Genomic DNA, 13,350 nt, shown 5'->3' with positions numbered 1-13,350 from the left:
AAGACTTGTCTTAGCAGAAGTGAGAGAAATTGGTCTATTGCCCTGACTTGCTTTGGCCAGGCAACAAAGTTAGCATTATTTAGCTGAGAATTGGAAGTTGTAATAAAACCAAGCCTTTGACATGGAAAACCAGGTAATAACCCAGGCTTGAATAGCAATTCCTCTGTTTAACTTCTGACAAATTGTCTTTCTTTTTTCCACAGACTTTTTTTCCCCCTCACTCTTTCTTTGTTGCAGCTGGTGGAAGAACAAAACAAAGTGGCTGCTCCGTGTTTTGGATCCTGTCCATCTTGCCTCACTTCACCATATGGAGTGATAATGGGCTCTACTATTCAGATCTTATTTTGTTCTTTGAGAAATATGTAGAGGGTGGTATTTATTAAACTCAGTGGAGAGTGTCAGGAACAAGGCTAAGCATCCTGCAAACTGAGCATCCTTCAGTGATTTAACATCTGTGTGGTTGACTATCTTTCTGGAAGACTGGGCTCAGCAGTCCTCTGCATCACAGCTCTTTATCCCAGAGTTTAGACTTTTCACAGGCAGCCATAATGTGAGTTTCTTCATGCTGCCTCACATAAATCTCCTTGGTGAAAGAAGAGTTTATTCCCCATTTGCAGCCACAGCCTGGTGAATTTACTAATTAGGTCAGTGGTTTCAGCTTGGCATCTGTGCTGGTAGATATAGAGATCTAGACTCACACCTGTTCCTAAGTGGGTACAGACAGCACAGCTTGACAGCACACCATTGGAGTGAAATGTCACAAGGGTTGTTCCCATACTATATCACTTATATTTGGAGAAAAGGTATTATGAAATTTCGGAAAAGAAATTTGGTGGGCAATGTGTCTGATGACATAGCAAGAAGCTGAGGGGGAACTGGAACAATTTGTAAAAAGATACTGAAAATTGATGCACTGCTATTTCTCAGATGAGCTACCTGAGATGTACAGAAGGGAAAAGATCTTGAGGAAAAGAGACTAAAACTGATCAGCTTTGGAAAACAAAAGCAAACAAAACAAACAAATCAGGTTTATCCTCCAGAAAATGTTGATTTAGTTGTTTGAGTCTTGAAGGTCAGCTCCAGTTCTTGAGTCTCATAATCTACTGTCAGAAAACAAATGTCTTGCTTTCATTCAGATATATCCAAAAAGATAACCTGACATTCTATTACTTCTGCCAGTTATTCTCAAGTATGTTATGTGTCCCAGTCCTGTAAAAGCAGCCAACCCTGCCCCATTGTGCAGTTACTGAATGTGATGGTTGGTGTCCTTTACAAATCTTAGAAGCACTTTTTATTTTCCTTTTACATACACTAATCACACAGTGCCTTGATCAGAATATGCAAGCATTTTACCCTTGCTATAAAATTCATCTGTAGTGACCTCCTTCACTACTTCATGCGTTAAGGTGAAGAAGAGCTGGTATTTTCATGCCAGAAAGGAAAAAAATCATATTTATAATGTTCCCTGTGTAGACTAGATACGCTTCAGCTAGCTGAATTTGAGTTACATGGGCCAATAGCAGTCTGCCCATATTTCTGTAGCACAGTGCTAAGCCAGGCTTATCTTAGTGCTTAGCCAGTGTTTAGCCAAGCTGCTAAGCCTTGTGCTGTAGACACATGCAGGTCAAGGCACCAGGGATAACCCTCTCTGAAATTGTATTTTTAATGGTAGGAATTTGAGGTTTAAAAACCACTCACTGTCATTTTCTTACTGAGTGCCCCCATTTCAACCACTTCTGAAAAAGCTGATGATGACCCTACTAAGAAGTGCTGATTTTCCTGCATACTTTCCTGCCCCATCACGTTTTTGGTGACAGAGCTGCTTTCTCTCATTTGTCAGCCAGACATGACCACATGTGAGGAGTAAAACTGTTTCCATCTCCCTTCACTCCTTTCATTATTTAGGACTATTTCCTGACCTGCTGTTCTCACTTCCACAGATTTTTACAAGTCTGGATTTACTGAGGGGTAGAAAACACTCTCCCGGGTCCTGTGTTATTCTCATTGCTTCATGGTTTCTTGCTCCCTCCCTAGCTGGTCAGGGATTTAGGGTCTGAGCTTCCTGTGCATCGGTGACTCTCAGATTCTTTTGTGTGAATACATGCATACTATGTGCCACATTGCAGACACAATGTTGCTCGATGATTCAAACATTTTGCTAGTCCTTTTGGAGAAAGTTTCCATAGTAAAACTTGTCTTCATCTAAAAGGCTATTAGCTATAAAGAGAGCAGCAAAATAAAACTCTAGCTAGAATAATAATCAACTTGTCTGAGGAAAGAGTGAAGCACTGTGTTCACAAATGTGTTTATTAATAAGAATTTTCAAGGAAACACCAGACTTTTTGCAAGGCATGTGCTGAAAAATGAACATTTATTCAGAAAGAAAAACAAACAAACAAACAAAAAAACACCAGAAATTATTAACAAAACAAAACAAAAAACACCACCAACAACAAAAATGTAATTCTAAATTACTTATTCATTATTTCATTTTCATTTTCGTACCCAATGCAAAACCTCCAGGACTCAGATAGAAAGATCGGGTACAAGTCAAAGTCAAATGAGCTAAACTTACCATCTTATTCAGGGAATGGCATCTACCACTCCATTACACTAGGAAGCTGTGTCTGAAACAGTGAAGGACAGCCCTGCCATTGGAAAACATGCCCAGCAGCAGGTGCAGAGGTACTGGGACCAATGTCAAGCTCCCAAAGTCTTAGAAGTCAGTCAAAGTCAAAGTCTTTTTAGAAGCCCCCAGAGCAACCTGCCTGAGGATTGCACCAACATGGGAAATTGCAAGCTGTCAACTAGACTGGCAGGTAACCTGAGGCAGCAAACATACTTTAAATGTCATAAACACTCATGCTATTTGCCCTTAATCAGTTTTTGTTCATATTTTAAGAAGAGAAACATCAAATATCAGACTTACAATATTTACTTTGTTAATTGCTTAAATTTTTTACTGATACTCAGGACTGGGGTGTGGCTTTTCAGATTTACTGTGTATCATAGTTGTGAAATACTTTTCTTAAATGACTAATTTCAAATTAGCTCTCTAGTAGCAGGTTTATTTCATCGTGATCTCCTTAATTCAGGAGAATTGATAGGCAAACACTCTGTGTGTTTCTGGTATTTTCCTTGAATAATTTCCTCATTCTAGTTCCATGGTTGTCTTTTCTGCAAATTATATAACTTATTGCTGTAAGAAGCCCTAGTAAATTTGCTGTGTTTTAGGACTCCTGGAAGAGAATTCAAGTGAGCATAAACTCAAAACGTGCGGGAAAGGATCCGTCTGAAATCAAGGACAATATCTCACTCTCCAAAATTAATCCCAGAAGTTGTTTACTTTTAAGGAGCTAATATTTTTCAATTAATCCAAGCATGTTTTGTTGTTGTTGTTGTTGTTGTTGTTGTTGTTGTTGTTGTTGTTGTTGTTTTTGTCCAAGACATTCTGAGGATAATTTTACATTTCTGTGCTAGAATGTACTAGAGAAGTACAGCTAGCTTATTGTTGATACTAGTTAACCATTTAGCTTTAGTCTTTCAATTATTTAGAGAGTAATTATTTACAAAAGTACTGTAATCCTAGCCCTTACCTACCTATTCTGATGTCAAGAATAAATTATTCTGCCTAGGAGAGTTTTATACACTGTGTATTATTTCCTTTGTCTCACAATTATCAGCTTTGTTTTCTATTCATTCAAGTTCAATGTGTCTGCAGGTCACTAGGTACAAGTCAGTGATAGATCATGCAGATGATTTTCTTACAACAGTGGAACTTTATGGGTCAAAAATAAAATAAGTTAATGCCATGGCTGGTCTCTGGTTTGTTTTGCAGGCTGAGTCTTGAAGGGATATAAATATGAAAAGAATCAGTTTGGGCTGATAATACTGCTGATTTCAGTAATGGACTTTCACTTGTAAGCAGTTGCAGAGACATAATCTAGGAGGAGTGAGTACATTTGATACAAATTCAATAATAACAACAAAAAAGACACGATGACTTTAACTGATATGTGTTAAAAACAGTATTTCTTTTAGAATAATGTGAGAATGGCAGAAATACTCATGAATGTTATTACAATATTGGACACCCAAGCTACTGAGGGAACAATTTAAGATGAGGAATTTAAACATGATGTTAACAAGTTTCAGCAGTAAAACAGATTTTGTCAAGAGAATATGATTTTGGTAATTGTTATTTTTCTGCATTCTATATCAGAATGAAACCATAGATTTGACATTACTAAGGTTATATTCCCACATTGAAAGTCAGCATGCAAACCAATATTAATGGGAGTAATGATTTTCCATGTTTAAAAAGTCAATATATTATGGTTTCTTCACTGACAATGTAATACACATTTCAGAGGCAATGGTAAGGTGATACGAAGCCACAGAGCTCACCATCTGACTGTCAAGAGGGCTGGAACTCCATTAATTGCTGTTTAAATATTTTCAACATGTTTAAAGAGATAGCTTATTAACCATTCAGCATCATTTGACTTTCAGTATAAAACAGGAGCTAATGATTTCTCAAGTGTCAGGGGCTGAATTCTTGCAGGTTTGATGGGATGCATGCTATGTATTTTCTTGCAGGCTTGATAAATTCAGGGGAAATGGCTCTTGCTGAAGATGTGTTGATATGATCACCAGGAGGATACAGATCATTGTCCAGCGGGCAGGAGATGCTCTACCACTGACAGCATGACCAGCATTTTTGCAAGAGAGTGAGTTAAGCTAAGGCAGTGAGAGAAAATTTCCTAGGAAAAGCTCTTTGGAAAAATATCACATCCAGATTTCCTCAACTGTTTGCTAATGTGGTAGACCAAAAGTAAGAACAGTCATCAGAGATATTCATATATGAAGGAAACTCTAGGAGAGCGTGGGACAAGAGGTTAAGTGCTTTTAGCAGCTTAAGTAGCAAATAGTTTCTTGGGAGAGGTTGTAGAAAATACACACTCTTGGCTTGATGGGCACTTTGATCCATTGAAAAGTTCATACCATACCTCTTTGCATCTTTGTATGTGTAAGGCACATCTCCCATGTGTTACCCTCTGGTTTTGAGCATTAACAAACTTGTCTTCTGAAGCATTCTCAGCCTGTGACCGCAGCTAAAACCAGTTCTAAAATAAATCAAGTACCTTAAGTGAACAGAAATTCTACTATGTGAAGGAGAACAGAAGTTACCTGCGGGGTACTCCCCTGTCTCATAAGTCATGGCATTTTTTTTTTTTAAGTAACATTTCAGGATGAAATCCTACCCTTTCTGAAGCTGTTGGGAGTTTTCTCTTTCACTCTGCTCAGGCCTTATTGCTCTGTATCGCCTTTAAATATACTGGCTTCTTTCTTTGCAGTCTTATTATAGCAAGAACTATACATTAAATTCTCTGAACCTGATCACAAATAAAGGGCAGTTTAGGGAGTCCTGTTTCACATTGTTGTTTTGATACAAGGAACTTCCAGCTGAGATTTGTATTCCTTACCTGAGAATAAAACAAAAGAGTAGATATGATGGTTGTGCTTATTTAGGATTGAATGTTCAGAACCAGGTTCTCATTTATGACAGGTTCTTTGCAAAAAACCCTAAAATCACAAATCAGAATAAACTTCTGTGTTCCTACTATCTAAATGAATAAAATGAATATCTTTTCACTGATGATTCAGTAACCCTTATACAAGGTGGTCCGTTATATTGATATCTCTAAGAATACATGCATGAGTAAAGCCTCCTTAGAGCAGACTAGAGCTCTTAACTGTGATGTGTGTAAATAGCTTGCTGCCAGCATTCACAGTTTTATCTTGGATATGAGTGCTGGGTTATTTTTAAATGCCCCAAGTTCATGGATAATGCAGTGACTTGAAAATTCTATCTTTCTTTAAAAAATAAATATATAAATAAAAAATAAATATATAAAATAAATTATATTTATTAAAAATAAATATATAAAATGGACAAAATAAAAAAGTATAGACAAAATCAAGTTAAAAAACTAGAAAGTCTAAAAGCAAAGATAAAAGCTTGACCATTACCTAGGACCTCAGAGGAAACACAGCTGCTGATATAGATTTAATTCAAGCCAAGTCACTGGCAAATTATGAATGCTATTGCATGCCTTAATAGGCTAAAGGTGTCTATCAGGGTTTGTTTTCTGAAGGACCACATTTTATAATATAGCCAATTTCCAATATACTTGGCATCATTGTGATAACGCATCAAAAACCCCATTGTACTACAAATACAAGGGATTAAGCATATGTTTTTTATGCCTTAGGCTTTTTTAACTCCTGCTGTAACCGGTCATGTTGTATTTACTGTTATTATCTTACACACTCTTTTTGTTCCTTTGTTTTTGATTTGTATTTTCTTTTGATGTTTTAGATGGGAATATTGTAATACCTTTAGAGTTTATTCACCTGAAAGAAATGCAAACAGAGCTTTGGCTTGGGTGGTTTTTGTTGTTGTTGTTTTTCTTTTTCCTATAAAAGATATCATTACTGTGTGTTAAAAAGCATGCAGGCAAATTGATGTACCCAGCTATTTCTTTTCTGCTGTGTGCACAAGCTACTAAGAGCAAAAATGTTACTCTTGTTATTGCTTGCTTTAGGAGGAAACACAGTCAGCTTCCATTAGCCTATTAAAGTGGCTGATAGCTAATTATGATGTCTGCAGAACTTTTCAAAGAACTAGCAGTTCATTGCTGTGCTAATACAAGCAAATTGATAACACCTCCTGTGATTTTAGATACAGCTGGAAGGCACAATTAACCAACTGTGTCCTCTTTAAGTGTCTAGTGCCCCAACCCTGACTTGGAGAAATAGCTTAAGACCTGATTACATACTGAATGCAGCTCAGTAACTGAGGTATTTACTAACACAATAAGATGCCAGGTAAGTGTGAAAATACTATACAACCGTGCTGCTCTTTCCTTATAGTTAAGAAATATGATCTAGAAGTGTTTTCCTACAGTAAGCCCAATAAGCATTTTACTTCTGCTAGAGAGTCTGTTATTTATTCATTGTATCATAGCATTGCAGAGATAAGGTGATCTTTCTATAGACACACACACAAATACAAAGCGGCTTGAAATATGGATGTACCTCATTCTACTGCATACAGGAGGAACACAAACCTTTGAAAAAGCTGGCACAGAAAGATGTATGCCCTTTGAAATGAAATGTTACCATCAGCTTCATGTGGTCAGCTGGCAAAAGTGTATCAGAAAAGAGACAATGAGCAAAGCTATGTGTTAAAAGGGAGAGCCTCTGATGTGGCAATGAGAAAGGAGTTCCAGCTGTTTGGACACATCTGCTGAGTAAAAGATGACTGCCTGTTAAAGACTACTCTTTGGTCTGAGAAGAGGCAGCAGTCACCATGGAGGGATCAGCTGAGTCGCAGACCAGAAAAAAAAATAGGGCTTTAAAGACACTGTATGTCAAAACACAAAGAGCAGCTTACTGTGGAGCTAGTAGAATTTGAGAGTCTGATTCATCTATTGGACAGGGGAGGAGAAATGAGGAGGAAGGATTACTATAGTGGTTGGGGCTGCGTTCCCTTGATGTTGTGTAGGCACATAATGTGAAGCTGAGACAGACTCACAAAGATTATGGTGTTGGCATTAAAAAGCAAGCCACCTGAATCTCTAATTTATGGATGAAGAACTGAAAAACAGTGGTGACACCTAGATTCCTGTTTTCTTCAGCTTGCTCTTGAATTCAGTATGGACTCTCAGGTGGGATCAGCTACTCCAGTTTTACTCCTATCCTGCTTTGGATAGGGAGCAAGTAGGAACCTCAGAAAAAGATGAAGATTGACTCCTGCTGTTGCTCTGCCTCTGAACAGAAACAGAGATGTAGTGAACTTAAGCCAGCTGGCCCTGAGCTATTTCATTCAATCACAAACTCAGCACAGATATTGCCAGGGAAACAAAACCACTATTCTTTATATTTCAGAAGAGAATCTGTCAACTGGGAAACTAAGGGCAGTTCTGTGCAATTGTAGTCCACTGATTTAGTGACAGTGTTAGCTCATTAAAGTTAATCAACTAAAACATCTATTGTAAGACTTAGCTACAAATTAAGAAAGTCAATGTACATATGGAAGTCTACATGTAAGTCCCCTTATGGTAGTGGAGATTTAGGGCTCAGTTCTTCACACATAGGTGTCCAGAGCTATCTGAAATGTCTTCAGGTGCTGTCTATCTGGATCTTAACAGCTGCTTAAAAACGAGGAAGCCTCCCACAGGTCCCATATGATAGCTGCCAGCTTCCACAAATGTCTCATAGACCCTCCAGCCTCTTAAATTACATCAGAGTCCTGCATACATGTAACTAAGGCCCAAACCCTATGAATAGTTTGCTGAGTACCTCAAGCTCCACTAACTGTATTCAATGGATCTCCATTGACCTGGGAAAATCTACATTTAGATGTTTTAAATATGAAATTAAACTCATATAGATTAGAATCAATCTATTAAAAACAATAGGTCAATTGTAAAGTCATTATTGACTTGGTGTTAAACAGAAAGGATTTTGAAAAATGAAACGTGTTTTTTATTTTTTCATAAATCAAGCTGTATTTAATTACTCTGGTGGATTTCAGCCTTTAAGAATTGTTGCTAGAGACATCCTGATAATAATTCTTCTCTACAGGGAACTGCTTTTGTTTTCTTAATAAAATTACTGCATAAGGTTATATTCGCATTGTTTCAAAAGCAGCCCTGAGGCCTAATTTGCCAGCTGTGCTCAATGTCTACTGTCACTTGGGCACTAGTGGCCATCTTTCAGATGACCACCTGGTGCCACTGGAGAAAAAAAAAAAAAAAAAAAAAAAAAACACTTAAATTTGCCTGCTGAGGTGGACTGCTCTCTAGTGTACAGTTATCTGCAGCATGAATGGGGCTTCAGAAATTAAGATTATCAAAGACTCTAAATTCCCTAAATCCCAACAGCTGAGGATTTGTTCCCTTACCAAAGGAATTGCTGATGGAAAGAAAGAAAATAATTCTGTGTCTCAGGCCCCTCTTATTTCTTTTTTCTTAACCCAGTGTGGACCCATAAGTGAACTGTAAGGTAAACAAAGCAACTCTTACTGTGCACGTTTTCTTTTTGTAGGCTATTCACCATTGTTGCTAGCCACAAATGAGTGGTTTGTGTCTATAAGAGATGGCATAAAGCATAAAGGATTCTCTGTTTAACAATAATTCTGATCAAAATGTTAAAAGCTTATTCACCAAAGTGTGTCAAACCTTGAAAATAATTGGTGTGTGTGATGAGAAGGCCATGGAACAGTGGTTGCCTGGGTGATTTCAGTGTCGAGTATGATCACCTTTGTGGAGTTGAAATGCCTTTTATAAGGCATTTGCCTTTTTATTTTGAAATGGACAGGTGGCTATTTGCCATGTTAGGCCACTGCTCCAATAAGCTAAATGTTCTTGCCGACTTGTTGCCAAGGTGCTCCCAAGGCAACATTTCTGCTTTGTGATGCTGCGTGGTTGGCATGCTAACAGCTGCGTCCTCAGGGAAGTAGCACAGATATCGCAAAGAGAGAGGAACAAAAAATGCATCCAAAAATCCTAGGTGCTAGGGAGAAGAGAGAACAGGGAGGTTACCTAGCCATCCCTCCTCTTTTCATGCAGGTTGCTTCCAGTGATATAGTCCCCAATCTGATCACAAAGGCATGAATGTGAGGACTCCACCTCTTCAGGCATGAATGTGAGGCCTCCACCTCTTCTCAGGATGTAACTGTTGCATGGAGTGAGCTGTTGGAACACTGAGTGAAGATGTATCTTCAGTTCAGCAAGACAGGAAATGAGGACGGATGGAAAAAAAAATCCAGTGTTTGTTTGTTTTCACCATACTAAATTCTCATGTGAATATTTAAAAGTGGTTAAAAGAAAGTAGAAGTTAAAGTTCCACACACTCTACTTGTTTAAACAAAACAATGTGCTTGCCTCTTCCAATTATTATTGTTATTATTATTTTCTTTTTTTCTCCAGACTCTCTGAACACAAAGATGCAGAGCAATATAAGAATATAAAGGATACTGAGATGGCTGTCAGAATTTGGGTTCATCTGGAACAAGGAAAAATCATGTTCAGACTTCTGTTGGACCACCAGGTGTGAGGGAAGGATGAGAAAAAAGAACGTCACATGGACTGACTAGAAGAAAAGCTATTAGAAGATGTGTGTGTGGGGGGAGGGGGAGGCAGAGGGGAAGGAGAGGGAAGAGAACGAGGAAAAAAAAAGAAAAGTGAACGAATGCCAAGCTGCAGAACTGAAAAAGAGATGGGAGGGAGCTGGGGGAAGAGTTACTTATATTTGTTTAGGAAGAGATCATTAAAGCAACTGTATAGAAGCGTTCAGTGCAGAGGAAGAGCTGCAGAAATAACATAAGAAGAGTTCCCTGATGCAGAGAAACTTAAATGTTCATAAATAACGTTTTTAATGAGTTTAAAAGGGAGAGAATTTGGGAGGTAGCTGGAGAAAGACAATGATTCTTTGCTTTTCCCACAAGGCCAGGAAGAATAGCTGAATGTACTTATATTTATTATGACAGAAAAGAAAAATCAATTTAGACAGAAAATTAAGAAGGGATGTAACTGCAGCCCACTACATTCAGAAAATTAGAGGAACTGGGCTCAGTGGAACCAGAGAAAGTCAAGAAACAATGGTGATGATAAAGGAGAAGGAAAGGAAGTTCTTGTGTACCTGTAATCACTGACAGAAACCCTTTTAAGTACACTTCTGAACACATAAAAAATATGTAGGAGAAGAGTATATCAGCTTAATTTTCACTATAAGGATTCACCTTCCAATATCCAAGGAATGTGGAAACATAAAAATATTAATCTGTGATTGGAGAATTTTAAGGACAAGATATATGAAGCTAGATTTCAATTGTAGACCTTCCTTAATAGAATCCCATGCTGTGGTTTAGGTGACTATGTATGTACTGGCACAGGACCATCAGGAGGTCTGTGTGGTTATGGGATGGGGACATGCCTACCTAAGCAATGGGAGAGCTTTGGATGCTGTGACTGGTGTTGCTTCCATGTCATGCACAATGTTCAGATATTCTGAGAGGGAATTCAGGAAAGTGAGAATTCAAGATGGTAGATGTAATACTTGGGTTTGAAATTATATGCTGTGTGAAGCTGGGAATTAATCCTTAGAACTATTTAATGGCCTCTCATTGCAGCACTAGACAAAAGCAGTAATCAAGCCTTGTCTTCACAATGAAAATTACTGATGAAGGGATCAACCCTAGTGAAGTAAATGACACTTTTGCAAAGTTGAAGAAAAACAACCCATTGATCTTGATCCTACTATGACCCAGAAGGCAGCAAAAAGTTAAGTTTTGGACTTCTGTGTCTAGCCTGGCAAAGAGCTTGATTTGCCTTCATACCCATTTTGGAATAATTATTCCTGTTGGACTTCTGTCTAACTGTGTAAGGTGAGACAGCTCAATTATTTAATCATGCCATCACTTTAGTTTGAAAGGCCAGTACTAGAGCAAATGTGCTTTCTCCTTAATTTATTCCAATACTTAACCTAGTTGGTCTGTTCCCTGACTGCGCATCTTTAGTCGTGTATCAGAATATAAAGGATCTTTCCTTCATTTTTATATCTGTTAAATGTTTTGAGTCTCACCTTCAGTAGGTGGCTTTGAAGATGAAACCTTTGTACATTTGTATGTGCCTTTCTACAGATGCAAGCAAGGTGGGAGGTGATGGGAAAACAGATCACTTTAAGTCTATCTTCTTTCATATTAAGAGGCAAAACTTTGCAACTTCAGAATGTATCTGCATTTAAAGTAGAACTGCCTATACCTGCTGATTATTTCTGTAGTCATTTGTTTCATTTTCTTTGGGATCCTTTTGTAAGTATATTAACTTTCTGTCAGTACTGTTATGACTATACATGTAAGTCTTTCATGTGCTTTTATACAGTCTAACAACATTTTCAGTTTCTGCTACAGCTTTTTTAGGAGTTGTTCTAAGGTTCATTTAGAGTGTCTCTTATAGATGGTAAAATATTAAGAAAGGAAATCAGGGCAATAAAATTCCAGCCCCCAACCCCAGGAATATCCCTTAGTGAAAGCCTACTTGTTAAAGTGCCTTCCAAACAGAATACAAAACCAAGGTAAAATTAGGAGGTATCTGGAGTAACCTCATATATGAAATTAAGGAAGAATTGTAGAGCTATTATATACAAATATGATGACTCAACCATAAATATGTAATAATATGAACTTTAGGGTGACTGTGGAGTTATGCATAATTTTATTTGTGAACACGCACAATGATCTCAGAGCTGGAGCTGGTTTGGAAATTACTCCTGAAAATTCCTATGGAAACTTATGACACAGTGTATTTTCTACATAAAGAAAAATCAACTATACTTTCTTCTTTTAAACTCAGGAGGTTTGGGTTTTAAAATATTATACCTCAAAACAAGCAAACAAGAACAACAACAACAAAACACAAAAAGACCAACCAACCAACCAACAAAAACAAAAACCTATATAAAAAAAAAAAAAACTCCTACATTTTTCACAAATAGCTTAATAAAGTACATCTTTGGGAAAAAAAAATAAAATCTAAATATATAGAAAAAAAAAAAAAAAAGAATAGACAGTAAAATATATGCTTTGCCTTATCTGTTTTTGCAATAATCTTGGTAGTTCACAGGACTAGCTTTGCACAGGAATTGGAATAAGTTTGATCAATCCACCCCAAAAGATTATTCATTTGGCTGGGATCTTAAAGCTTCCTGAAACTGTATTCCCAGAATTTTTTGTCAAAAAGTTAGCAGAATACATTCTGCAGTAAAATGCAGTTCCACTGGAACCAATATATCTTTACATTATGAGAACGTTGTTTCAGAGAAGACAGGAGGAAAAGATTTGGTGAAGGGATGAGGCTCAGATAATATTTTGACATACATATTCTCTTTTGGCATTTTGAAGTGAAATGTTTGGAGTGTGTTTTTGGAGCAACTGTTCATAACTATGCTTCTTGCTCTATATTATAAAATTAAAAACAAAAGTTGAAATCTAAACATTTCGAAACATTAAAAAATATGTTTTTGAAGAGATCTTTATAATGCTTTGGAATGTGATCTTTAAGGTCCTTTCCAATCCAAAGCATTCTATGATTCTGATATAATTTAATTCTTATCTTCTATGAAGATAATATTAAGGTAACATGTTTTCTCATCCAGTGACAACAGCTTACCTGACAAGTGGTATGCAGTCCACAGGAGGAGAACAACTGTGCAATTCATTAATACAACAATAAAGGCACAGGGAAGAGATATTTGAGTAAAATCCATATGTCAGTTTGTGTT

General features: G+C 37.2%; 1 long non-coding RNA gene across 1 annotated transcript; it reads left to right on the top strand.

The window, feature by feature from the left end:
* The first annotated feature begins 6,808 nt into the window (after nt 1-6,808).
* On the top strand, nt 6,809-12,403 carry LOC311427367. Its single transcript, XR_014687298.1, has 2 exons — nt 6,809-6,891; nt 9,999-12,403. It is a non-coding gene; the product is annotated as an uncharacterized lncRNA (long non-coding RNA).
* The last annotated feature ends 947 nt before the right edge of the window (nt 12,404-13,350 follow it).

This window comes from Aythya ferina (assembly GCF_964211825.1).
Source record: "Aythya ferina genome assembly, chromosome: Z".
NCBI classification, from domain to species: domain Eukaryota; kingdom Metazoa; phylum Chordata; class Aves; order Anseriformes; family Anatidae; genus Aythya; species Aythya ferina.
The sequence above is the reverse complement of the archived record's forward strand: the minus strand, read 5'-3'. Positions and strand labels throughout refer to the sequence as shown.